Genomic DNA, 27,482 nt, shown 5'->3' on the forward strand with positions numbered 1-27,482 from the left:
CTGTACATAATCTGTATTCTGTGTGAAATCTTTATGCGCATTTGAAAATTTATATAATACAGATAAATCTGTATAAATGGCATCCCTGGTCCTGTTCCCAACAGGGAGTATTTCATTTTCCGTTTGGGGGCATATGATTACTAAACTGTATAGTTTCATTACCCGTTTGTTGTATGTGTCATTGCTCAATTGGTGTGGATCGCTGCCAGCATGATGAATCAAAAATGACAGTTTAAAAAAGAACACAATCGATTAGTTGAACCAAATTTAAACCAATCAAATTCTGAAAAACAACTAATATTGTAGTTGTTCTGCGATCACGGGCTTTTCCGTGTACGACCATAAGCACTTGCGCTGGATAAACTGAAAAGTGACCTGTTGTTTGAGCTACTAATTTGTGTTTGTTTATTATCTTTCTTCTACAAACGTCGGCTCGTTTTGCCATCTTCTAAGGATTGTTTTGTCGTTAAATTTTCTATGAAAATACAGTGGCTGATTTTTTAAGTCTAAAGGGCGACTTCCAGCCGATTTGTTTATGCAATAAGTTGGCTTCGCCATAATAGATTCCATACAAATGTGAAACAGCGGACGCAAAAATATACACTGAGCTAAATTTTTTTTCACATTATATGATATTCTAATGATTTTGCACTATTAGCATTTCCAATAATAGTTACAAGATGTGTTCAACATCATGTCAAATATATGAGATAATCTTATGGAACACAAAACCCGTCTTAACATTATTTTTACAAGATTTCCATATAACGAATGAAATTTCCAGTCTAAGTCAAATTTATTAGCGCGTCTTATAACCATTACTAGATATCCGCACAACATACATTGGAACAATTTATGAAGCGCATATTATATTCACTTCGAATTTATTTATATAGGTTCATATATACCATATGACTAGTTTTATAAAATTTATATATATATATATATATATATATATATATATATATATATATATATATATATATATATATATATATTTATATATATATATATATATATATATATATAATATATATATATATATATATATATATATATATATATATATATATATATATATATATATATATATATATATATATATATATATAAATATATATAACTTTCAATGGAGGTCATACGAATAGCAGATACTACTTTTCTTTGAGGATTCAAGCTATACTAGTATTCCATTCGGTAAGGGAGCACCTCATGATATTTGCGAAAGAGAAGTGAGATCCCGAGACTGAAAATAAAAAAAATGAATCTTACTAAACAGATAGAGTAATGAAATGTACCGGATATATATTTCATGGTCCGTTAACGCATATCCTTGAACGAAGTTGGATGAGCTGTCTTGTCAGCGATTTAAAATTACATTGAGATGCGAAACTTCCTGAAAAAAATGGTCTGGAGCAGTTGATGAATATCAAGGACACAACTATTCACGACTTTCATCGGATTTCCATATAAATTATATGGGATATTTTTATAACTTTCATTATGATAACGTCCATTTAGTACACATTAAATAAAGATTATAAGTTTCCATATAATTTCTATTAATTATATTCTGCATATGATTCATATGACAAATCTAATGAATATAAATAAGATATTCATTTCAGTGTAGTTTCACCGATCGAGCATAAATGTAGCATTGTTCTTGCAGAACATTAATATAGCAACTTTACCTTAGAAAGGCATGGCGTTATAGGAAGCCTTTCACAGGACCTGTCTGAATTCGATTCCCATCCCCGCACTTAGGTAGACTCCTATGGTTTTACTGACTCGTAAAAATAATGACCTCTTGAAATAGTGCTTGAAATTTCTAAAATCAATATAAAAAAAATTGAAACAGGGGTTTCTTCAACAATCATCTTACTTATACAAAGAAGTATAAAAATAATAGTAAATTGACAGTTTCTCAAACCTACACATCAAAGGCATACGTGAATCAAATAATTCCATCGACATACCTGGAAATAAAAAAAGAAAAAAACCAATAAGTTGCTTGAATCACGATAATTGAGCTGACGCTTGCGGGAAGAAAAGATAAACATTAAAATATCATTGTTGAACAGCAAAGAGTTACATTTCCATTTCCGCTCCTATTTTCCATAACGACTAAATCGATTACAATTCCGAGATTTAATCTCTCTGTACTAATAGCTTTTTCTGCTCCCAACAGCACTGTTCATTCTTCCTAATGTTCGAGCCAATATCTTCATCTTTGCATCTGCATCATGCTGGTAACCTGATGCAACTAGACGTGCCCTAGAGGGCATCCAGCTGGGCGAAAATTCCTGGCGAGGTCCCACGTCAAGTCGATTTGTACACGCGAGCGCAAGTGAAACTGAGCGTCTCCTCCCATGCGGAGACGAGTGTAATAACGAAGCCCCAAATGGGCTACTCGCACCGTAGACGCGTTAGTTGCAACACAAAGACAAAGATTAGAGTGGCCCTATGATCCCGACATTTAGGTGGAATCGATTCCGGTATTTAGCGGTTGGATTTTCACTTTCAATAATACTCACGCCGCAAACGCTCACCCACCGTTTTCGTTTCAAGAAAAGGGCAGAGGCTGGGGTGGTGAAACCTATAAAGGCAAACGAATCATTCATCGTAGGTAAACACGCAGCACGACTTTTTGTTTCCTGCACGTGCCCTCTGTTGGTTTGTGCTAACTGTGCAACCACACTTCGACCTGTGGCGGATATATCTCGACACTACGATCAATGTTTACAATCAAATGTCTAGCATAAGTCGAATATTGTTCGAGTCAAGAATGACTTGTACAGCCAATTAAAGTTGAACTTACGATTCGGAATAAGTAACCAATCTTGAGAACGGCTGAATTGTAGGTGGTTTCTTGGGGTGAGTTGCACCACCATAGATGTCGTTTCAAATACGTAAGACGGAAGGTTTACGTATATTGCCGAAAAAATAAAGATTCAGTCTGATTCGTAGTAATCTTTACAAGCATATATGCCTTAAACTCTCGGCAGCCGGTTACCGAGAAAGAAATATGGAGTAATTTTAATTGATCACTAAATAGTTCTAAACCGAAGTGCTTTGACAATGCTATAAGGAAACCAAAGTTTTGAACTGTCTGGGCGTTTACTGTGATAGCCGGTTATGTAGTAGGAGATCAGGAAAGGCAAGCTCAAAATTTGCCTTGTAACTGTTAGGAAGAGAGTAGTTACAGATCATAAATTTTCCTTGCGAGACAAACCGACGACCACTCAATAAGAGCGATAGTTGTTCTTACAAATCGGTTCATTCGAAAAAAAAATCGTAAAGAGGAAGATTTGAATCTATCTTTTTTTATCATCGATTTTTTTTTTCGAATGAACCGATTTGTAAGAACAACTATCGCTCTTATTGAGTGGTCGTCGGTTTGTCTCGTAAGGAAAATTTATGATCTGTAACTACTCTCTTCCTAACAGTTACAAGGCAAATTTTAAGCTTGCCTCTTCTGATCTCCTACTACATAACCGGCTATCACAGTAAACGCCCAGACAGTTCAAATATTTCAATTGGAAATACTAAGCCAACCAACCTAGTCTGAACCAAACATTGCATTCGAAAGATTTAAGACCCACCAACTCGATCTTTTTGGTCTCATCCCGAATCAAAAGGTATGGATGCTTGAAGTGATTCCTCATCTTCCTTGCGTTCACAGGGTTAGTTTTCTCCGCTTTTGCTCTGCTGCTGCTAGTCGCGGGGTCATCTGGGACGACTTTAACACACGGTTTTATGGTCGAATTATCGATTCCCAAATGTTTCACGATCCACTTGTTGGACTGACCTGGACTTTCCACTACAGCACCCAATGTTTTTGGTTGAAGAACTCTTTGCTTGGAAGCCATCTCAACAACCACTGGACAGATTGTAACGAAATTTCGAACAAGTAAACGCTACACCCCTAGTTTTTCCCAAAAATTTCTTCATCCAATTGCGTATAGACTGATTGATTGAGTGTCCGAAGCAATGTTTTACATGATTGAGCTGCAACATACCAAAAAACCAGTGGTATAACGATGGCTTTCTAATTATCTGTAAGTTGCATCTTCCTATAATTCCGAATCAGGAAGTCAAATTCGTTTAAAACTCAAATTGCAACCGATGGGATCTTGAAACCTTTGATTTGGCAGTAAGTTTGCGGAAACCGGTTTAACTATCCCTGAGAAACCGAAATGAATTACGTTTCGAACATAATTTTCGGTACTTCTCGAAACAGAAACTGGTATAACCGATTCGTGTGACCATCAACTAGTGAGCAATATATTGGAACAGCTTCCAGTACTACGTCGCAGAGTCTTAATTTTTCTTTTTTATTTTAATTTTATTTATTTTATTTTTAGGAGCCATGGAAAACCCCGCTGGAGCTGAAATTTTTGTTCTCCTTCTCCAGCAGGCATAAAACCTTCTCATCTTTGAATCAACAGATAACATTTGTCCAAATGATACACAACCAAATCTTAAATTACCCTTATTTAAACTACAAAGCTAACTAACAATTATTGATATCGTCTTATTATCTAAATAAAACTAGCGGTAAAAGATTCAGCGATAACGGGTTTTAATTGTGTTACGAGATAAATTTAAATGAGAGCAAGTATTGAATAAGCGACACATACTTGAAAACGGTTCATTAAAGCCATAGTTAGTTCTAGCACGAGGAATTCTGAGAAAGGGATTGAACCGCAAATTACGCAGATGAATGTCAAAATTTAGCTGTTGTAGGAGATCTGCACAATCAATTCGAGATTGGATGAGGCCCGCGACGAAAACAGCTTTCAGTGTATCACGGCGGACAGATAGCAAATCGAGGTGTACGAGCCTACATCGATTTTCGTAGCTTGGGAGATTCAATGGATCTCTCCATGGCAGGCGACGCAAAGCAAAACGAATGAACTTGCGCTGGACAGTTTCAATGCGTAGCTTATCAGTTTGGTATTATGGTGCCCAAACAACAACAGCATACTCCAGTGTAGAACGAACTAGAGCGCAATGTAACGATTTCAGGCAGTATATGTTATTGAAATTTTTTGAGATGCGAAAGATGAAACCTAGCCTCTTGAATGCCTTAGAGAGGGTATATTCTATATGACCTTTGAAACTAAGTTTTGAATCCAATAACATTCCTAGATCCTTAATTGATGACTCCTGTTTTAGCACAGCTTACGAAATAGTGTAATCATACGTGACCGTGGTTCGTTTACGAAAGAAGGAGATAACGGAGCATTTAGAGGCGTTCAGGACCACTCTGTTGACGTTGCACCAGTTGGAAAATACATCCAGCTGTGACTGCAAGAAATTTGATTCTCTCAGATCTTTGATGAGATGAAACAGCTTGAAATCGTCGGCGAATGATAGCTTCATACATTGCAATGCGAAATTCAGATCATTTAGATATAGCAGAAATATGAATGGTCCTAGATGGCTTCCCTGAGAAACGTCAGAGCTCACGATGAATGATGTAGTAACGCAGTCGCCAATTTTCATAATTCTTAATGACAGATTGATATTTTTTATACTTTCCACCGTTTTATTCCGGAAGCAGAACTTCCATTCCGATAAAGTTTCAGAGCACGTTGGTTAGATCATATAACATTTTATTTGAGCCTAAGTTAGAAATCGGTTCAACTGTTCCCGAGAAATCGAAATGAGTTCCATTTTCATTAAGTTTTCGATCATTATAACCGATACTTCCGGAACCGGAATCCGGGGATCGATATAACCAAAACCATTCTGTTTGGCGATCAACTATCAAGACTCAAATATGTATTGCAATAGAATTTGGCATTTGGCGGCCGTTAGAGATTGTTTATATTGTTCATATTACAATTCTGGAACCGAGAATCGAATCTGGAAAAAAAAATTCATAGCAATCTGTTCGATTATACGATCTTCAATTTGAATCTAAGTTGGTAAAAATCGGTCGCATTGTCTCCGACAAATCGAAGTAATTACCATTTTGCAGCTTATAATGACGATTTCAGTAATCCCGGAGCCGGGTGCCGGTATTGCCGAAATAAGTTTGTTTAGCCATCAACTTACAAGATCTACAAATAAGAATATTTTGATAATCAATTTTGAAGATTACGCTTCTTGTTGCATTGCCACTTTTAAAAGCACTATTGAAATAGAAATGTTTTGCCACTTATAAAAACACTTTTGAATAGACATGCCTATCGTAAACTAACTTGCCGCTATTACGCCCGAAATGTTGCCAAATACAATCCAAAATGTCAAAAAGCTCCGTTTTTTGCGTGTCACATAGAGGCGGTCATTGAATCGATATTGTACTGTAAGTTATTTGTCGATAAATTGAAGGATGCCGGATGTAGCGTGATGGGTTAATCGATACCTTTCACCTTGCCTATCTGGGTTCGATTCCCAACGAATATTATCGAGACAAAAAAGGCATTGTATACCCTAAATAAACCTTGTTTATTTTCCAAAGACGACTGAGATATGGTGCAGTTATTGATCATTTCAATAGGTCCTGTCTGGATGGCGTACCCTCTACTACAAACAGTTCCCAAGTGACGATTTTAAGAAAGTGTATAGACCATTTTGAAAATAAGGCTTGAGTCGAGCTGATCAATCCATCCATGCCAAATAAACGGTTTGCCATACTCATGACATGTGAAAGTTTCAAGCTAATCGGAGCATTCTTATTTTTACCCCAATTACTGCTGTTAATTTGAGGAATTGTTGGTTTGAAATACTCACATCACTTCGACAAATTGTAGTGGATAGTTTCACCAACCCCAGTGCGCCCATCTCTTAGTAAAACGTAGTGCAAACAGAATTCCCAAATACATGACACATTCACCTCGCCACTCTCTTTGTTTCTAGAATTCAAGAAACCATAGTCCCTCCCGAGTGCGAATTCCATTCCCATGAGACACTACGACAAGCTGCTGCTTGGTCACGGGCGAGGCCACTCAACTGAACAGTAGCACATGCCGAAGGTGGAAGATATCCATCCATCCATCCTTGTTAGATAATTAAGTGTCACCTAAAAGTAACATTTCGGTTGTTTGAGAAGTTATTTTGTTTTGCTAGTTGCTGCGATGGTGACGTGAACATGACGCATACGGAGTTGCATATTCGCGATTCCACCGAACCTTCTGTGATGCCACAAGCAGAGCACCGATGATCGCGACCGTCGCTGGTAAAGAAACCCAGCTGGGACACGTCATCGTCATGTTTATTATTATTATTACAGTCGGGCTACTCGGTTCCTTCTTATTCGGAGAAGGTATTTACGCTCAATACAGTTGGCTAATATCATCATCGGATTAACGCGGTCACAATGTGAGGATTCTCGCACAAAGCGGCACATCTTTGCTGGGCGTTAGACGAGCCAAGAATTGTAATTTGGGGCGTTTTGTGTACAGTTCCGAAACGATTGGGCTTCTGAGCCACCGGTCTTTCTGCGAGTCAAATGAGGTCATCGTTTTCCCATCACTTCTGATTGTAAACCTTCTACCCGTATCGTCGTGTCGGTTCACAGAATTACCTTCCTACGGGATTGCTGAGCCAAGTCACGATATAACTGCGGTACGTTGGCGGCGGAAAAGATTAAACGTGGAATCGTCAGTGAGAACATTTGCTGTTAGAGACCGGAGCGACGCGTAGAATAAATTCTAAATTGTCGAGAATAAGTGAAAAGTCGACGGTAAGCGGCCGCAGGCCATGGTCGGAAAATAAAATAAACAACATTTCAACGGAGCGCACTTTCTCCTAGAACTGTTGTCAGATAGAGCGGCAATTCACAGAGAAATGATGCAAAATGCGTGTAACCTAGTGCATAGTAATGGGATACATCAAAAATGCTTCTCCAGAAACGGCTAAAGAGAGGCTATTAAAGAACATGAAAGAATTTACGAGAATTCATAAACATTTGGTAAATATTTACACATAATAGAAGAATGGATCAAAGCTGCCGAATCTACGGTCTCATAAACTGTCAATTTTTGTTTGTTTGCCGTTAAAGAAAGTGTGCGGACGATTATGGTACCAAAATAAATCCGTGTGTTGGTGTATCCAAAAGATACGATCCATTACGAGCGTTTAGTAGTTTCAGAAATAGGTGAAAACTTATCATATTCGAATATGGAGCAACGGCTTAGTAAAAATATAATTACATACATCTTCGAGATATGCCAACGATCGAGAATAGATATTTCAACGTTCAACGCTTACCTAAAATGAATGAACTGCTCCTCAACACCAAATCTATATAAATTGTTTCTTTGATTTATACGGATCACGTTGTCACTTTTTTTCTTCATGAGTAGAAAATTTCTCCTTTTAACAAAAATTGAAGGACAATTGACTAGTAAATCGTATCGTTGTCTACGTCGTTGCTGTGGTAATGAAAAGTGTCCCCTTTAAGTAGTTTTTTCGCGAGACCTTTAGACAGCTGTCTCGCATGGCTAACCGTAGGTGGTTGACACTATTGGCAAGTTAGTAGCTGATTCTCGTAAACAATCAGCGATTTAAAAACGTGCTTAATTCACCTAGCAGTGAGATGATACCTTTTTTTATCAATCAGCATGAGTTTTTCGCAATTTAGTTCGAATGCCCACGAATTAGTATGACAAATAAATTGAAATATTTTTGAGGTCAACTTTGAATTTTTTTTGGTATCGGCATCTTCTATGACAGTTTGAATTTTAAAAACTCATAACTCTGTAATTTCAAAATTGGAAGTCGGTATTGGATAAAATTCACCAATTTTGTATAAGTCTATAGGTTTATTTTAATTAAATTTTTTGTTTATTATATTCGTTTTGAACTTCTTTTAGCTTCTCTATTCCCGATACTTTTGAAACGGAATACGGAAATCGGTGTAGCCGAAGTCAGTTAAATTCGCCTAATGGATTGCTAACCATTTCATTATATTCGAAATAATTGAAAATCAGTGAACCCGATAAACTCGATAAATTTCTGTGAAATTTTTACACTAATCATCCTGTATCTTCTGAACCGAAGGTCGGATCTGATTAAAAAACAAACAGTTTCTATGGTATCTTAAGCCCTTTCACTTAAATGTTAGATTGACAAAATCGGTTCAGCCATCTACTAGCGAAATGAGGGACATTATTTTAATTCCATTACATATATCATCCTGTAGTTCCGGAACCAGAAGTTGAATCCAAATGAAATTCAGAAACCATATAGGAAAGCATAGGACTGTTCATATGTGTCTAAGTTTGTAGAAATCATCTCTGAAAAAAATTGAAATTATTTTTCACACACAAATTTGCTTAACTCGACGAACTTCTTCGAATGGTATAGGGGTGTAGGAAGTTGTGTTCGTCCAGAAATTATTGTGGCAAGCAGTTGAAATCAATATCAATATCAAATTGTTCTGAATTTGGAAATACTGCCATCTTTCTAATACATATGTCATATTCGAACGATTATGTTGCCAAAAACGAACCGTGTTAAAATCGAAACGTCATGAAAAAGGGTTATGTGCATAGTCTTCTAGGTGCTAAAAACAATTGCATAAAACAGTATTGAAAATCGTGTTTCACTTTGCTTTATCATCAAGCGGGTAAAACTCTTATTACTGAAATAAAGCGAAAAATATCGATATCTCCGTTAAAAATGGATGGATTTCAACAATCTATGGTTTGTTGGATAGTTATTACCGTGCGGAATCTAAATTTAAAAACATATTCTGTTTTCAAGGTCAATTGTGACAAATATTGACATAAAACTTCGTATAACTCGAAAAGTAAACATCCGATCTCAAAACCTTTCAATAGCGTTTAGGGTGACGGGGAGACTTTCCATTTGCGACTTGTTTGATCAAAATCGATCAAGTCATCTCTGAGATCTCGACCTCTTTGTTGACAACACACATACAGACACACACACATACGCACACGGACATTTGCTCGGTTCGTCGAGCTGAATCGATTGGTATATGACACTCGGCCCTCCGAAAATTTTTCTAAAGTTTGAGCGAATACTTTACCTATTTTTTATATTTATAAAAAAGGTAAAAAGGGTATTTCGAGTCCTGATTGATTACTTCAAATGGTAGAAGGCTTTGTTTTTATGCTGTATCCTACGCATTCAAGTATGCATGCTGTATTGAATGTATGAAAATGGAACTAATGTGCAAACATACTGGAATCTCACGGCAAGTCACAGGTCGATCATTTGAAATCTTTCTTACTTCGGACGTACCTCACAAAATTCGTCGTGTCTGGCGACCACAATTAAATTCGTAAAATAATCAAACTACTGCTTCATCATCACTAGTTAAAGCAAGTCGAGGTGATTTCATTTTCCGCCAAACCGAATTTTGCAAATCTCTGTAAATAGCACAAGTAGACTCGAATGACAAAGTGTTCTGAGCACACATACAACTTAAAACACTTAACTATACGATGGTAATGACAGATTTGACGGTTTGAAATACGTGTTGCCAAACTTGCTCGATAGTTTTACATATGGTAACACTTAGATTAGAGTTGATGGGGTAAAATAAACAACATCTAATCTAAATGTTGCCATATGTAATGCTATCGAGAAATTTTGGAGCATGAACTTTTTGATTTCAATGGGTTAGTTGCCAAACATCGATTGAAAAATGGCCATCATTGAAAACGAACCCTAAGATCTTACATAAAAAAAAATAGATTGTAATTTCAAGAAGAAAGAGTTATTCATTGACATTTAAAAGGCAACGTGGCGAAAAGCTAGCTAAAAACTACAAGGATCAGCCCTATGGGGTTGTTCGAGCCATTAATGTGGAACAATGCAACCAAAATTTCTAATAATTTACAATCAAAAAGTTCAATCAATTGTCACACTCTTGAGTCCGCAATTGCACGAGAGTCTGCTTAGATTGATCTTGATTAGGAACCAACACCGAACATCGTTTGTCTTGATTTGTATTATAGCCGACGAAATTACACCAATATCCCAAATGTATGCAATTATATATTTGCACATACTTACGATTTCGATATTTAAGCTTTTCTTCGCCATGCTTGTGTTCAAGTTTTGTATGAAAGCAGTTATTTTTATAGCGGTTTCTCTACCATTCTGCGATTTCGGTTGATGTGATAAACTTTTTCTCATTATCAATCGAGTTTATCTTATATAAATTAGAAATTAATCTTAAGCACTCAAAATTTACCCTGGGTAGTTGTCAATTTCTCAGGCGGAACGACATAACATGGAATTTCATCCGAGCTTGCATGACACAAGATCAGAGCATACCAATTGAAGCTTCAAACCGTTTTATGGCACTTTTTGTCTTGCTGTCGAGCAACAACCTACCTCTAGCATGCTACGCGTAGGACTGAAACGTTAGCTATAATTTCGCTTCTATTTATAGATTCGCGTGCTTCCAACAGCTTTGCTTTTGCATCGATTGACCAATCAGAGCGATGCTTTCCCTTTGATATATCGTTTACTCCTTCAAAACCGTCGTCTATGGCAGGAAAATCCGGTATGCCGGAGAGTTTTAGCAGATATAATAGGACACTGCTCACTACTAATCAAAATTTCAATCATTTATAATTGAAAATACGTGGGTTGATACATTCAAATCGAAACATAGAAATATTTCCAATCAGATGATGAAATAATATTAATAATTGATGCAAAATAGACAGCTATAAGTGTTTAAAACCTGACCACATTTTTACGTGTATTTTTCCTTGAGTTTCTGATTTGCACCCCTATATAGAAAATAAAGATGTGTTCCACATCAAAAGAAAATGATTTTTGTTTTGCAACAGCATACGAGGTCGATAGTTGAAAAATTGTATGGCACAAACAACTTAAACAGAATAGAAACAAACTCTAATGTACTTTGCATTTATGAATTTGAATTTCATGTTTAAATATCTCGAGAACGATAACTTCTAGGAGAAATATCTTTATGGCAACATTAATTGCCTTTGAGCTAAAAAGTGCTTGAATGACTATTTTACATCAAAAGTTTTGCACATGCTTAATGTCAAATGTTGATTTTAGGAGGGTTTTCGGATTGTTGGATTGGAAAAATCAAACTCAAACGGAGGTGTGATTCGAGCAAGGTTAACTTCAAGCCTGGTTTTAATATAAAACTTTTGTAAGGATTAGATCCTTCAGAAAACGCAAGTTAAAACCATATCCGCACAATATTTATTTTTTGTTCTTAAAATATATGTTGAAATAATGAATGATTATTGCGTGGAATGTCCCCTTAGTATCTGGTTCAAAATAAAAATATCATTCAAAAATATTAGAGGTGCGATTTTGAAATGTTTTTGCCTTTCTCATATAGAAAGGTTATTCAATTACTATAAATACCGATACTCATATATCATATATCATTCGACTCAGTTAGGCGAGTACGCAAAATGTCGGTGTGTGTATGTGCGTATGCGCGTATGTATCGTTTTTTTTTGCACTGGCTTGAACGATTTTCACAAACTTAGATTCAAATGGAAGTTCTTATGGTCCCATATAATTTTGTTGTTGTTTGGATTTGACATCCGGAGTTAACAGATCGGCTGAAAAGTTCGTATCGTTTCTATGAGAGCGCCACTAGAATTAAATCCATACCATTTTCAGTTAGTACCAAACTTCAAAAGATACGTGTATAAATTTGACAGCTGTCTGATTATTAGTTTGTGAGATATTGCATTTTGAGTGAAGCTACTTTTGTTATTGTGAAAAAAATGGAAAAAAAAGGAATTTCGTGTGTTGATGAAACACTACTTTTTTGATGAAAAAAGTGCCGCCGATACCAAAAAATGGCTCGATGAGTGTTATCCAGACTCTGCACCGGGCGAAGCAACAATTCGTAAGTGGTTTACAAAATTTCGTACTGGTCATATGAGCACCGAAGACGATGAACGCAGTGGACGTCCAAAAGAGGCTGTTACCGATGAAAACGTGAAAAAAATCCACAAAATGATTTTCAATGACCGTAAAGTGAAGTTGATCGAGATAGCTGACACTCTAAAGATATCAAAGGAACGTGTTAGACATACTATTCACGAATATTTGGATATGAGAAAGCTTTGTGCAAAATGGGTGCCACGTGAGCTCACAATCGATCAAAAACAACAACGAATTGATGATTCTGAGCAGTGTTTGGAGCTGTTATATCGAAAAAAAAACCGATTTTTTTTGTTGATATATAACAATGGACGAAACATGGCTCCATCACTTCACTCCGGAGTCCAATCGACAGCCAGCTGAGTGGACTGCACGCGATGAACCGAACCCAAAGCGTAGAAAGACTCAACAATCGGCCGGTAAGGTTATGGCGTCTGTATTTTGGGATTCGCATGGTATAATTTTCATCGACTACCTTGAAAAGGGAAAAACCATCAACAGTGACTATTATTTAATTATTAGAGCGTTTGAAGGACGAAATTTCAAAAAACGGCCTCATTTGAAGAAGAAAAAAGTTTTGTTTCATCAAGACAATGCACCGTGTCACAAGTCGATGAAAACCATGCTGAAATTGAACGAATTGGGCTTCGAATTGCTCCCTCATCCACCGTATTCTCCAGATTTGGCCTCCAGTGACTTTTTCCTGTTCTCAGACCTCAAGAGAATGCTCGCTGGTAAAAAATTTAGAAGCAATGAAGAGGTAATCGCTGAAACTGAGGCCTATTTTGAGGCAAAGGACAAACCGTACTACAAAAATGGTATCGAAAAGTTGGAAGACAGCTATAATCGCTGTATCGCCTCTGGTGGCAATTATGTTGAATAATAAAAACGAATTTTAGCAAAAAACTGTGTGTTTCTATTAAACGATACGAACTTTTCAGCCGAACTGTTATGCGGCAAAATGAGCAGCAAAACGAAAATATGCATACTAACATTTCTCACCGATTTTCACAAACTTAGATTCAAATGAATGGTATTATAGTCACAAAACTCCTGAATTTCATCTGGATCGGACTGACGGTTCCGGAATCATAGGGTTAAATGTGTTAAACATTGTATATCGTCTAGTAAATGGGTGAAACAGAAAACGTAAAAAAATTCTAAACTTTCTACAAAAATTTTCCATTATCAGTAGACGGCCAAATCTAATTTCAGATATTCCGGTTTCGGTGGATTTCACTCACTTTTCTCAGTGATAATTTGACCGATTTTCACAAACTTATGTTTAAAAGAATGGTCCTATGGATCCATACGGGGTTCCAAAATTTCATTTGGATCCGACTTCCGGTTTCGGAATTATAGGGTAAAGTCTACTCAAAATCAACCTCAATTGGTAGTCATTATCAGTAGATGGACAAACAAATCGATTCCGGTTATTTCGTCTAGAATCGAAGAAAATTATTTTGAAGAATACCGCAGATTTATAAATGATATTATGATTTTTTTTTATTTAAAAGATATTTTATTCATGCCTATTTGCGTACAAGCATTACGTGGCCGATTTAGCTGAGTTTTTAGATAAATTTTTTAAAATTATTGTCATGTAAAATCATTAGAACTGAGAAAACCACCGATCACTGCTGATTTCAAATGATCTTAACCAAGGAATAAATTATCATTACGAAATCAGAATCAGAATTGTATGATCATGATCATGTCAAGTCGAGATCAGTAAAGATCTAAATTCTAAAAAAATACTTCTTAATCCATTGGAAATGATTGATGTAAAAAAATGTTTTAAATCAGCAAAAATGCCCGGAGGGGCGAGTAAATTAGCGAAATTATTAAATTTACCTAAAATGAGTATTGAAAGATGATGCCTTCAAACGGTTGAACTAAAGTTATGCACTGATAATTTTAGTCAATTTATATGAGCTTGGGTGCATCAACCGCTGGGAATTGGAATTTTGCGACGGCAATTCAAACGCGCCATTCAATCGCAGCGCGTTCTGTGTGTTTGAAACCCTTCACTCCTGTTACTTTTATAAATTAAATTCATGTCAAAAAGCGTTTTGTTGCTAATGCATGAACATCATCATCGGTATCAAACAGCTAGAAGTAAAACAGTCTGCTGGAAGTAAATCAATGATCGAATCAGAGGCATAAAATTTTTGGGCATACCTGAAAGATTACGAGATAATCATTCATTAACATTTTCTAATTTGTCACCAAATCTTTTTCATCTTAAACAAGGTTAACTTTATCACAACACCGCTGTTAGATAAACACTTGTTATCATAAACTTCTCAAATCAAATGAACACAATTTCACCAAACGCTTTAACCATCAATGTTGTTTTCATTGACATTTTGAAGCGACGCGAACAGATTTCAACTAAAAAAGTTGTTGATTTTGCATTGCGATTATTGTTTTGCTTTCAACTGTCTCCGGCATTTGACAGCATTCAAAACAACATATTTTTCAACTACTTTAAAATATCCAAATCAAAAACCATATTGGTTGAACCAAAAAGAAATTAGTTAAATCAACTATCGCAAAAATCAAAAACTGCGATATCGCAATTTTATGATCGAAGAGTTCTCCGTGTTTAATCGTAGAAGAGACGCAACCGACCAACCGATTTTCTTCTATACGCACAATTATTTCAGATAGTGACCAATGATGATGTTCAAATGCATGTATTTGGTTTAAGGAATGTTACCGATTTTGTGACGTTTGCGCATAGTTAGCATAGTTTTGTGAACTATCCGACCCAATCTGAGTGAATTAGTATCAAAAGTGAGTTTTAGTTCGTGTCAGAAAATATCTCAATAAAAATAAGGAAAATCATGTTTCAATGAGACTGTTTACCTTTTTAATATATAAAAAATAGGTATAGAATTTTATCAATCTTTGGAAACGCTTCCTAGGCCGAGTGTTATATTCCAATCGATTCGATCAAAACACATTTATAAAAAAAGGTATCATCTTACTGTAAGGTGGATTAAGCATGTATTTACAATATGAATGCATAGTATGGAAATTGGAACTAAAGAATGTGATCTAACGAAATGATTAAAATTTCCGAAGAAAGAAACAACCAAAAACGAGTTGGCGGGAGATAAATGTCATCTGCATGAGCCAAGTTTCATGCGATCCGTCAACCAGGTCAACGGAAAAGAGAACAAAAACGGTCCACCTTCCATACGGTGGTTTTGACGCGCTATGGTGCATTTTGGGGACAATCGGAACATGGGAACAAATTGTCTTCAATTGTATTCCTGGTGTTCGACAAAAGTAAGCTAATGAAACGATGCTTCAATCTGCATAATTCACAACTCAATTCAGCTCCGGTCTGTGCCGAGGTTATTTGTTCAAATAATCAGTTGATTCATTCGTACCCTATGTACCGACAGTCTGTTCCGCAAACCGCAAATCAGCAGACAATGTAAAAGCACTTAGAGTCACAATCACATTCACTAAGGCTAGAAAGTGAGGTGCTACAGGTCGAAATCGCGTGCCGTCCGGCGAAATTACTCACAATCGCAACTCGGAATCACCATGCTAAAAGTGCATTTAGTTTTCACTGTTTCACCGAACTTAATACGCAGACTCGTGGGTCATCAGGCCCGTAATAATGGACAAATTGAGCCCCAATGGTCCCACTTTACAGCGATTTTTTCTCTCTACAAAATGACACAGATTTTTCGTGGCTCAAAATTACCTTCACCGCCGTTGCCAAACTACGAACCCGGGTCGTAGACCCTGAGGCCTAACGGAGTAGCCACAGCGTCGCGATTGACATTGCTTGGAACTTGACACTGAGTGGAGTCTCACGCCAACGAATTTCTCGCTTGACTTAGAGTTCGTCCAAGTTTGATGGCATTTTCGTTTCGTTTTGCCCGCCTTGCTGAGGCTGGTTTCGTTCGGCTGGTTTGTTTGAATACTGTAAAGAATGACAAACCACAAACGAATTGTTTGTCCATGTTCTTAACCTTAGCAAATACGATACAAAACATAATGAAGCAGTATTTTATCTTTTGTTGGTCTGCTTTGAGTTTCAGTGGACCGAGGCTGCATCTTCAAGTGAATGAGCGTTTCATTCAAAACTGCAAAGTGAGCACTTTGGGTCTTCTCCGATGCGTGATCGATATGAAATTGAGAATGGTATTGAGGCTACTGTTATTAGAAAAACTATCTTTAAAACTTTACCGCTTAGAGATGTGAAGATTGAACAGGTATAAAGAATTGTTGATGCAATTCTGATACAATAATGAATATCAAGAAAATTTTCACAATGAAAAAAAAAAGAGATTTAGCTCCTGGTTGATTCGGTAGTACTTCCCACAATTTAGCCAACTGGAGCAAAACAGTTACAGCGGTGACTCACAATGTTGAAACTAATTTACTACTCTGTCCGTTATCGTAAAGAGCGATCAAAGCCAAAGCAACAGTAAAGAAAAACTCCAGCAAAATAAATACGAATAACCTCATGATGTGTTCGGATTCTGGAAACTAGCATGTTAGAACGATCTACGCGATCCGCTCTGTCATTACGATTTACTCTTCGCGACGGAAATTAGAAACTAACCGACATCATTGCTAGCATGATAATGTCATTTCGCTGCCCACGTCTACTAGTGAAACTGTAGGTACAGTATGTTTGAGCTAATGTCCGACAATTTTGTATTCCCATCGGGTATGAGTGGGAAAAATATTAGATTATATTAAAAGTATTAGTACTTTTGCAAATTCAGGTGATTTTCACTTCACGTTGGATTGTGATGAGTTGGCCGCGTTGAATAATGTATGGGAGCAGTTAGTTTGTTATTTTACGATAAACGCTACGAGATTTTTAATTAAGGTTATTGCCGAACATTGTACGATCAATGACCGAAGAACGTTTAGGCTGGTTAGTAGCATTTTTGGATAAAATTTTACTCATCTCTTCAGTATGGTAAACCATTTATACCGATTTATACCGTGCATGCAATTTATGTTGAGCAGCGAGGTGTCATTAGCAATTCAACACCAACTGCTATTGCAGTGATAAGACGAAGACGATACGTTTAAGTTTAGATATTTAGAAGGATGATGCTTCTGATGTGACGAGTGATTTGCGGATGTGATGAAATAAGCGGTATCTTCATCACTTCCGTAATAATTACCGGTGCGATTCGCACTGAAGTGACTTGAAAAGCGGCTCTAACCATTCACAAGGAAACATAAAGGATCAACTGTTTTTTGACCTTTTATAGCAAGCTACCACTACCATAGAAACGTGTTGGAGTGTTATCTAGCGAATGAAGTCGTTTTTGTGCTAAAAGATAACTTCGCTGAATCGAAAAAAAAATCTGGACTATTATGAAGATTGAATTTTGCATCACTTAACTATTAAAATAGAGTTGTAGTAGAAGAAATGTTGAGGTAAAGAATCAATAACACTGGGAAAATTAAACAAAATTTGATGGGGAATGAAAAGGAATATGCCGGCATTCTGGATGGAAGGCGAAATTGAATGAAACAAATTTTATAAATCATAACTCATTAAAATACTAGTCATTTGATGAACATTTGACGACAATCCGTCTCTGCGGTAACTTTTTCGTAGTTTTTATTTCATTCTTTTATTTGTATGTCTTTTTGCCTTTCTCATATAGAAAGACTATACAATCACTGCTAAAACTGACTTTTCAACGGTGTCATATACCATTCGATTCAGCTCTACGCACTAAGCAAATGTCTGTGTGTATGTGTACGTGCGTAAGTATGTGTGACAAACTTTTCTCGGAGATGGCTGAACTGATTTTCACAAACTTAAATACAAATGAAAGGTCTTATGGTCCCATACAAAGTTCCTGAGTTTCATTTGGATCCGACTTCCGGTTCCGGAATTACAGGGTGATTTGCATCAAATATGTGAAAATAATGTCACTCACTTTTCTCATAGATGGCTGAACCGATTTTCACAAGCTTAGATTCAAATGTAAGATACCATAAGAATATCTCAATTTTCATTCGGTTTAAACCCTACTCCCGGAAATTGCGTTTTTAGTGTAAAAATGTCACTTTCAAGAATTTTTGCATTTCTCATATAGAAAGGCTATACAATTATTGTGAAAACCGAAGTCCAGAGTCCAGAGAGCCGAATATCATATACCATTCGACTCAGCTCGACGAACTGAGCAAATGTCTGTGTGGGTATGTGTGTGCATGTATGTATGTATGTATGTTTATATGTGACAAATAATGTCACACGATTTTCTCAGAGATCAGAAACTCAGATTCAAATGAAAGGTCTTACGGTCCCATAGATTGCTATTGAATTTTATCCCGAACCGACTTCCGGTTCCGGAATTACAGGGTGATATGCACAAAAAAATGAAAAAAATTGTCACTCACTGTTTGTGACCGATTTTCACAAACTTAGATTTAAACGAAAGATCTGATGGTCTGATGGTCCCATATATCACAATTGAATTTTATTCCGATCCGGTTCCGGAATTACAAGGTAATATGTGCAAATCTACGAGAAAATGCGCATTCAATTTACTCGGAAATTTCTTAACCGATTTTTACAAACAATGAGAGTCTGTAAACACACAAACCATTGATAGTCCCATGATTGATTTATGGAATTTTATCCAAGTCCGACTACCGGTACAATTTTTCCAAAATTCAAATCTTCATAGAAAATCGTAAATATATTTGTGGGTCATATTAGTGTATAGTTGAATGAACCGAAAGTCACTATGCCGATATCCAGCTTTCGGTTCCGGAAGTACCGACAATAATAATCAATTGTGATAAAATGGAGCTTACTTTATTTTCTCACATATGATTGAATAGTTTTTAACTAACTTAAATTCAAATGTAGTATACCAATGTAGTAATATTATGCAACAGAAATCGTCAAAACTATTTTCTAAACGTTTTTAAATTGTTGTATTTCGAAAAATTTCTGCTGTACAGGGTCCGGCACTCGAAGTGTAACCAATTAAAAAGGCCATAAATTCAGTTTGGAAAATTACTTTTACTTAATTCAAAGTACAAAATGTGTAAAAATAATACAAAATTAAGAATCAATTCATTTTTGCTCGATATGACCACCTTTTGCCTTGACTTGATGACTTGAGAGAGCGAAGGAGTTGCTTCGTTTGGCCGAATGTGACTTGCAGGTATTTTGGCCCACTCGCGGACAATAACTTTTTTCAGCGCCTCGAGACTGGTGTATCTTTTAGTTCGGACTTTGCTCTCCAAAATGGCCCAAAGAGAATAATCCATTGGATTCGCATCTGGTGAATTCGAGAGCCATTGTGTGGACGTGATGAAGTTCGGAACGTTGTTTTTCAGCAATTCTTGGTTCACTCGAGCTTTGTGAGACGGTGCCGAGTCCTGCTGAAACGTCCATGGTCTGCCACCGAAATGTTTGTCTGCCCACGGCTTCAAAGCAACCTCCAGAATACTTTCCCGATAATATGTCGCATTTACCTTGACGCCAGGCTCGATGGAAACGATTGGAGAGCGCCCATCTGCGGTTACAGCGGCCCAAACCATTATCTGTTGCGGGTGCTGCCTCCTGGTGGCCAATCGATGACTCAAATTCTCGTATGAACGGTCGGTCAAGTAAACCCTATCGTTTTGAGAGTTTACGAATTGCTCAATTGGAAAAATTTTCTCGTCAGAAAATACAATGTTCGGAAATTGACCGCTTTCGGCCAAACGAAGCAACTCCTTCGCTCTCTCAAGTCATCAAGTCAAGGCAAAAGGTGGTCATATCGAGCAAAAGTGAATTGATTCTGAATTTTGTATTATTTTTACACATTTTGTACTTTGAATTAAGTAGAAGTAATTTTCCAAACTGAATTTATGGCCTTTTTCATTGGTTACACTTCGAGTGCCGGACCCTGTAATATACAGGAGAAAATGAAAATGAGAAAGGCATCATTACACCACTAGGTGGATTAAAACAGGTTTTGCCAATCTGTTTTCCTCGTTATATAATGATCAAATTCAAATCCATTTTTAATCCATTTCTATCAAAGCATTCAACTTTTTTCCAGTACTACTTATTCTTGTAGCACATGTTAAACCGAATCCACCTTTTTTTAAAAATCAGTCCATTTGGTTTTTACATCCTTGAAAACTAGATGGATCGTCATACAGAAAACGTGTTACTGACAGGCAGAGATGTCCATCTTCTCTGTGTGACGAAGAGCAAGCAAAATTTCTCCCCTCGCACTGACAACTTCACCGAGAGCTCTCCTCTTTCACATATATACACCACTGTTGTATAAAGTGTGCACGCATCATGAGTGCGTTTGTTTATTTCCTTTTACCTCCTCCACTGAATCGCACCAAAGTGCTAGAGCAGAGCTAATAAATTCTCTGATGTGGATGCAGATACTTTCACAGAGTTGTACACGCCGGTGAGCACTCTGGTGTATGGTTTGCGTAAAATAAGCGTGGACACGCAAAATCAGCAAAATAAAACATTTATCGTAAAATTTTCGGTTTTCCTTGCAAATTTTTCATAGCAAGGCCAGATCTACTCTCTATTAATTGAAGTTCACAGAAGTGTTTGCTCACCATCACGCGCCAGTGGTCACTTGGGTGTATTTAGACGAGAGCGCGTGAGAGCGATTCATGCGAAGAGAATGTGTTTCACTCTCGCCAGCTGCTTTAACCACAAGCACACACTCAAATGCTGTCTATTCGACACTAAGAAGAAGTGCGCTTTCCTCTTTGTGCGATGCTTCGTTTTTTGCATCCTCGGTGTGGACAAGAATCTGACGCCAGCGTGTATCACTCTGGTGAAATGCCATCTCTGCTGACAGGAGTATGTGCAGCCTGATGACTTGCTATCCATTGCTTCGAATCAAAATTATTCATAGATTATACCTCAATTAACGTTGAAATGAAAGAGAAAGGTTCAGTTCGCTTAATTACCTTAGTTGATCAAAACAGACGTATCACTACGGTCTCGACGATAGGAACAAAGCACAATTACAGTGTAGTCAACAAAAAGACTATTGTGAAATGCGCAAATATAAAGAACAAAAAGCACCAACTTTCCCGTTGCATGACCAAGGTCAATTGTTGCTGCCTTCAGAAAGAGTAGTGCTCGACTTTCGGAAAGCGAAATTGAAACCTTGCTGAAGGAAAAAATGCTCCTCGACATAAATATGATAGTTCTCGGTTAATTTTTCAAAAGGGCGTATAAGCAAGTGACAGTTTCTCTTTAATCACTCTCTCTTTCGATTATTGTGATGTGATTAAAAAGATTTTCTTTGATATCACTATTCTGTTTGAAAGTCGAAAGTTTCGGGTATCATTTCATGCAAAGAGTTGAGCGATAAACGTGGAAACCGCTTGGTAATTAATAGCTGAGCTGAGCTGAGCTGAAGTAGATCGCCCGTGGTTGCACTTCGTGATTGACCGAATGAGTGGAGATGCACAATGAACCAAGAAAATGAAGCTTGGGAGAAGCAAATCATTTTCACTGTTATGTACACCCACTCACTCTAAGCTTTTCATCAAATGGCCAATAACGACGCCGGCCACGACCAAAGGCTGTGCTACTGAGGAAGGGAAGGAATGTTAGTCCGATACTCGTTGTTTCTAGAGACCGCGGGTACCACTGTATCTCCACGAGCATCACGGGATAGGAGATGTGTTAGTAGGGAGGGAAAGAGATCCGGATGTGTTTTGGTAAACAATATGATCTCAACAAAAGCTGATTTCCTATACGAGACTCCATTTGCTCATTTCACACCTTTTGGATTATCCCCCGCCTCATATAGTCATCGTATATTTTTATATCAATGTTGAAGTCATCGCCCGTTACCCAAAATGGGGAAACGTATCTTAGTTCCTGGTTAGGTTCCGATTCAATACTGCAAATCCCGAGAAAAGAAATGTCAATCGGCTCGTGATGAAAACGAAGCGATTTTGTTGTGTGGTTGAGTATTTAGCGACGCCATACCGTACACTGATAAAAATCCGCACAACCGACTCACCCGTAACAGCACTTTAACTCAATATGCTTCCTCACCCCAGTACACAACTGAAGCGGTTGTGCAAATTCACTAGTGAGCAAGATTCGATTATTTTTCTCTCTGCTCAGATGTCCTTACCCTTCGGATGTGGAGTGCTTTTTTTACATCTGGAAACCTGAACCAAACCACACGTGCCAAACACCCCACTTTCTAGTAAAAATGAGTACAGTACACTTGATTCGGTCAAGTGTTATGTAATCTAAACGTGTATTGAGATCAATGTGACTCTCGTAAGGAATTCATACAGAGTCCAAAAGCAACGATACATCTTATCGTTCTGGTGTGCATTTCATAAAAATCTAGCCATCCACTGTTTTTACACTTATTTTAAAAGTTAAGTTAAATTTTCGTGAATTTCATGCTTTCTACATGTTGTGACAGTTCAATGTTTTACCCATGATGCCAACGTGCAATTTTTTCAGTGTACCTGTGGGTGAGAGTGAGCCAGAATTGTCATGTTGTTCAAAAATCCGTCTCTGACTTGAAATTTATCTGGGTGTCTGGGATTTGCCAAATACATCTGGAAACCTGGCAACGCTGATGTGAGCTGTCAGAAATCCCTTTTTCATTTCCCTCTTTCTTTTTTGCTTTTTTTCTTCGTTGCCTCCATTTCAATTGTTTGATGCGCTTTCAAAATAGGATAGAAAGATTTGAGTAGTGAACGTGAAGAATATTTTGACTAAGTGACAGGTTACAACTGATGTGTAATTAGACGTAAAGAGAAATCAAGCCAAGAAGCCACAGTTGCTGTTCCCTTTCCTGCAGCTACTCGTAGCAATCGCATTTCTAGTGGCCTTCAATTTGCCTCAAACTTGTTGATAGGTAATGCTATATATTATTTTGATAATTTCCTCCCAGATAATTTGTATTGGCTTTTTAGGTTATCATGGAACATATTTTTGATGCAGACGGCAACATATACTGGGTACAATGTATCCCTGGTGATGAAGATTGCCTGTACGGCTCTCTTGTCCATCAAATCTATGGATTTTCGCCGGACAATACCTTATTCAAATGCTATATTGTTCAGTTGAGAGAGTCAGTTGTTTCTGAAATAAAACGGAATTTACATCTATACTATGCTTCTCTTTCTATTAACGCTTGTGAAGTAATATCTGGAAATTTATCTGAATCACAGAAAGTGGAAGAATATTTACAACAGCTTTTATCTTCGGGCTTTTGGGGCGGAGAGGAATCGCTCAGTGCAATCGCAAACCTCCATCAGATGGGAATCACTGTTTACCAGGAAAATTCACAGTTTCAATTTCTACCACAATCTGGTGTAGAAACATCTCACTGCAAAGTCTTCTTTAGAGGTCCAGGCGATATAAAAAATCACTATGATAGCGTAGTTTGTGTTCGGCCTAAAAATTTTGCCCTTCACCCTTCTGATTGTGATTATGAAGAAATCACTATTGATGGTGTTATTCTCAAGGCACAAAGACTGGAGAGAGATCCGCAAGCATTATTTTCCGTAATCGGGCATCAGCTAACAGGAATGGTTCTATCAGACATGTCCTTGTTTACCCTGCGTTGTTCAGTAGCTGACGAGGTGGAGAGACAACCACTTTCGTTTCTTGAATCGTGTGGGGTTTTGTGTGCGACAGAAAACAGCTTATCCACTTACGCATTCCACCTACGCATCGGAAAGCACGATGGAGGAGTGGCAACACTAGTTTGTCTGGCATCCCTTTTGGGTGTAACTATATATGTTTACAACACAAGATCAGGTTTGAAACGGCTTGATCCTGTGAACCGACGCTCAATTGCAACTATACATATTCTTGAAGATTTCGAGCATGAATACAGCTCGTACGCTAGCGTTTTAGATGTTCACCCTTGTACCGATAATAATATCATTTCGCCTTCTCCAATCCCTCGTGATAATCTTTCCCTAGCTTTGAGTATAGAGCGTCGTGAGCTCTCGGAACCAAACATATGTATTTCGTCGGAGGTCAAAATAGATTCCCGCCACGGACTGCGATTTGCATCACTTAACGTTAACGGTTGCAGACAAGAAAAAAAACGTGTAGAACTGGATCGTTTATTGGCTATTAAGAATATCCCCGTTGTTGCGCTTCAGGAGGTAAATTTAGAGTGTGTTGAGACTATTACACCTAATTATAAGTGGTGTCTTAGCTGCCCTCGTTCAAATAAAAAACGAGGCCTTGCTGTTTTGTTCCGGCATGGTTTCAACGTACGTATAAAACGGCATTACCACCGAGGTGTAAATATTCAATTTATGGAACTAACATATGAGGTATGCAATTTAGCTCCTTTTTCATTGTATCTGATCGAATCCTTTTCATTTTAGACCGATAGGAAAATTCAATCGTTAGTTTTAATCAATGTTCATGGGCCTAATACAAAAGCCAATCGCTTCTATGCAAATCTCGGTTGCATTGTAAATATGTTGAAAAGTCGACAGAGACTAATTATTGCAGGTGATTTCAACAGTCAGTTATCTCATGTAAACCTTTCTCGAGAGGAATCAGATCTTATTGGGAAATACGCCGGTCATGATACATTCAATGATAATGGATTACAAATGCGACTTTTCATTAATTTATATTCACTCGCGGTTAGAAGCACACTTACTAACGCAAACATAGGTTTCAAAAGTACCTGGTCTAATGGACGCAAACATAGCCAAATTGATCACCTTTTAACATGCCATAACTCTGCTTTATTTTTGAGACGTATGCAATGTGTTCCTATACATTTAAGCAATCACAAGCTTCTGATTTGCAGTATAGTAGAATACCACCGTGCGAAGCAACCAACAGTGCAATGTAGAATACCTGCATAGATTAAATTGGATATTGATGTGGGTTTATTAAAAAACGAGTCGATTCAGAAAAAATTCGAAAAACGTTTGTCTGAAGATAAATATTTTACCACAGAAACATCTGATTTGAATGATACTTGGTGCCATTTTAAGCGCAAGTTACATAGAACGGCATTAGAAACACTTAAGCCGTCCCGTGTGCCAGCGGATAGAGAGTGCCGACGTGCTTTATGTTTCGTAAAAAAATACAAATTTTGGCATAATAGATCGGAAAATCCTAAGTATTTTTATAAGCTGCAGGATGCTAGGGAGAATCTTCGTAAAAAAATGATGGAGTTTGAGGAAAGACAGATCAAACAATTCTTCGAGGATTTATCCCAGTATCGTGCCAGCGATAGAATCAATCGTACTTATCAGTATTTGAAAAATTTCAAAAAGAAAAAGCTTCCACGTACTCAGAATTCGGCCATACGTCTTGCCGATTGGAATTCTGAAGACAGTGGCGAGATTCTGTTCCCAAATTTACTACCAGAATCGTCAGATGATACATTATCAGCTTCGCCCTCGAAAATGGATATTGAACGCATATTGAATTCTCTTAAAAATGGAAAGTCACCCGGGGTAGATCAAATATATTCCGAATTCCTCAAATATGGAAGCGCTCAGGTTATTGATGATCTGCATAAAATCCTTCTAAAGGTGTGGCAAGAAAATAAACTGCCAGATGAGTGGAAACACACTGTAGTCGTACCAATTCCAAAAGTCAAATGTCCTAAAAGTATTAACGATTATAGAAGAATTTGCCTAAGCTGTACTGCGTATAAGGTCTATGCATCCTGGATATTAGAAAGGCTTCAGCAACTCATAGAACCTATTGGTCTACATCAAACCGCCTTTCTTCCAGGGCGATCTACCATTGATCATATTTTCGTATTACAACGTTTGTTACAAGAGTACTGGAACTGGGGAAAGCCCTTAATTCTCATGTCTTTAGATATAGAGAAAGCCTTCGATCGTGTGTTACTTATGTCTCTACCGGCTATATTGAAAGGTATGTGTTCAGTGAAGTGCTATTCATTATTCATATACCTCATCATCCCAAAATTTTTAGGAAAAGGTGTACCGGTACATTTTATAAATCGTGTCCTTGAGTGTCTGCGCGATGAAAGGCAGCAGGTTCTTTGGAAAGGTCAACTTAGTCATATCTTCCAGCGTAAGCGTGGTATTAAGCAAGGTTGCCCGCTTTCGCCCTTTTTATTCAACTTGATTATTGAGGCAGTATTGGAGTCTGTGGCGGATGATATAGAGCCCTTGCGTTTAAACCAAACTAGTCGTCTGTCTCTACCTATTCTATTGGTATTTGCTGATGATATCGTTATGATTGCCGAGAAAGCTGAAGATTTAGAAAATATTCTGTCTAAGCTCAAGGAGTATTTGTCATTTGTTGGCCTAAGCTTGAATGAGAACAAATGTAAGGTATTGATTCGAGACCCAAATGCTGTTCCTGTAGGAGAAATCACCATTTGTGGTAGAATATATAAAACTAACGAGCCCTTACCATATTTAGGGATTCACGTAACCCGAAACCTAGATCGACCAATGACTGTAAGGACCCGTTGCAGAAATGCCGTTCGGGTATCCAAGGCGGTGATGTCCTTTTTGCGGAATTATAAACCCTCCTGGGAAGTTGGGAGAATAATATACGAGTCCGTAATTGCCCCTGCTATGTTATATGGAACGCAGGTGGCTGTTCTGAC

The 27,482-nt window shown here is 37.5% G+C and overlaps 1 protein-coding gene across 2 annotated transcripts in view; it reads right to left on the reverse strand.

Moving 5' to 3' along the window:
* Positions 1-27,482, reverse strand: part of LOC131435433 (histone-lysine N-methyltransferase Suv4-20-like) — a 136,877-nt gene that overhangs the window by 68,584 nt on the left and 40,811 nt on the right. The gene's annotated exons all lie outside the window — the stretch shown is intronic.

This window comes from Malaya genurostris, chromosome 3 (genome assembly GCF_030247185.1).
Source record: "Malaya genurostris strain Urasoe2022 chromosome 3, Malgen_1.1, whole genome shotgun sequence".
Lineage (NCBI taxonomy): Eukaryota > Metazoa > Arthropoda > Insecta > Diptera > Culicidae > Malaya > Malaya genurostris.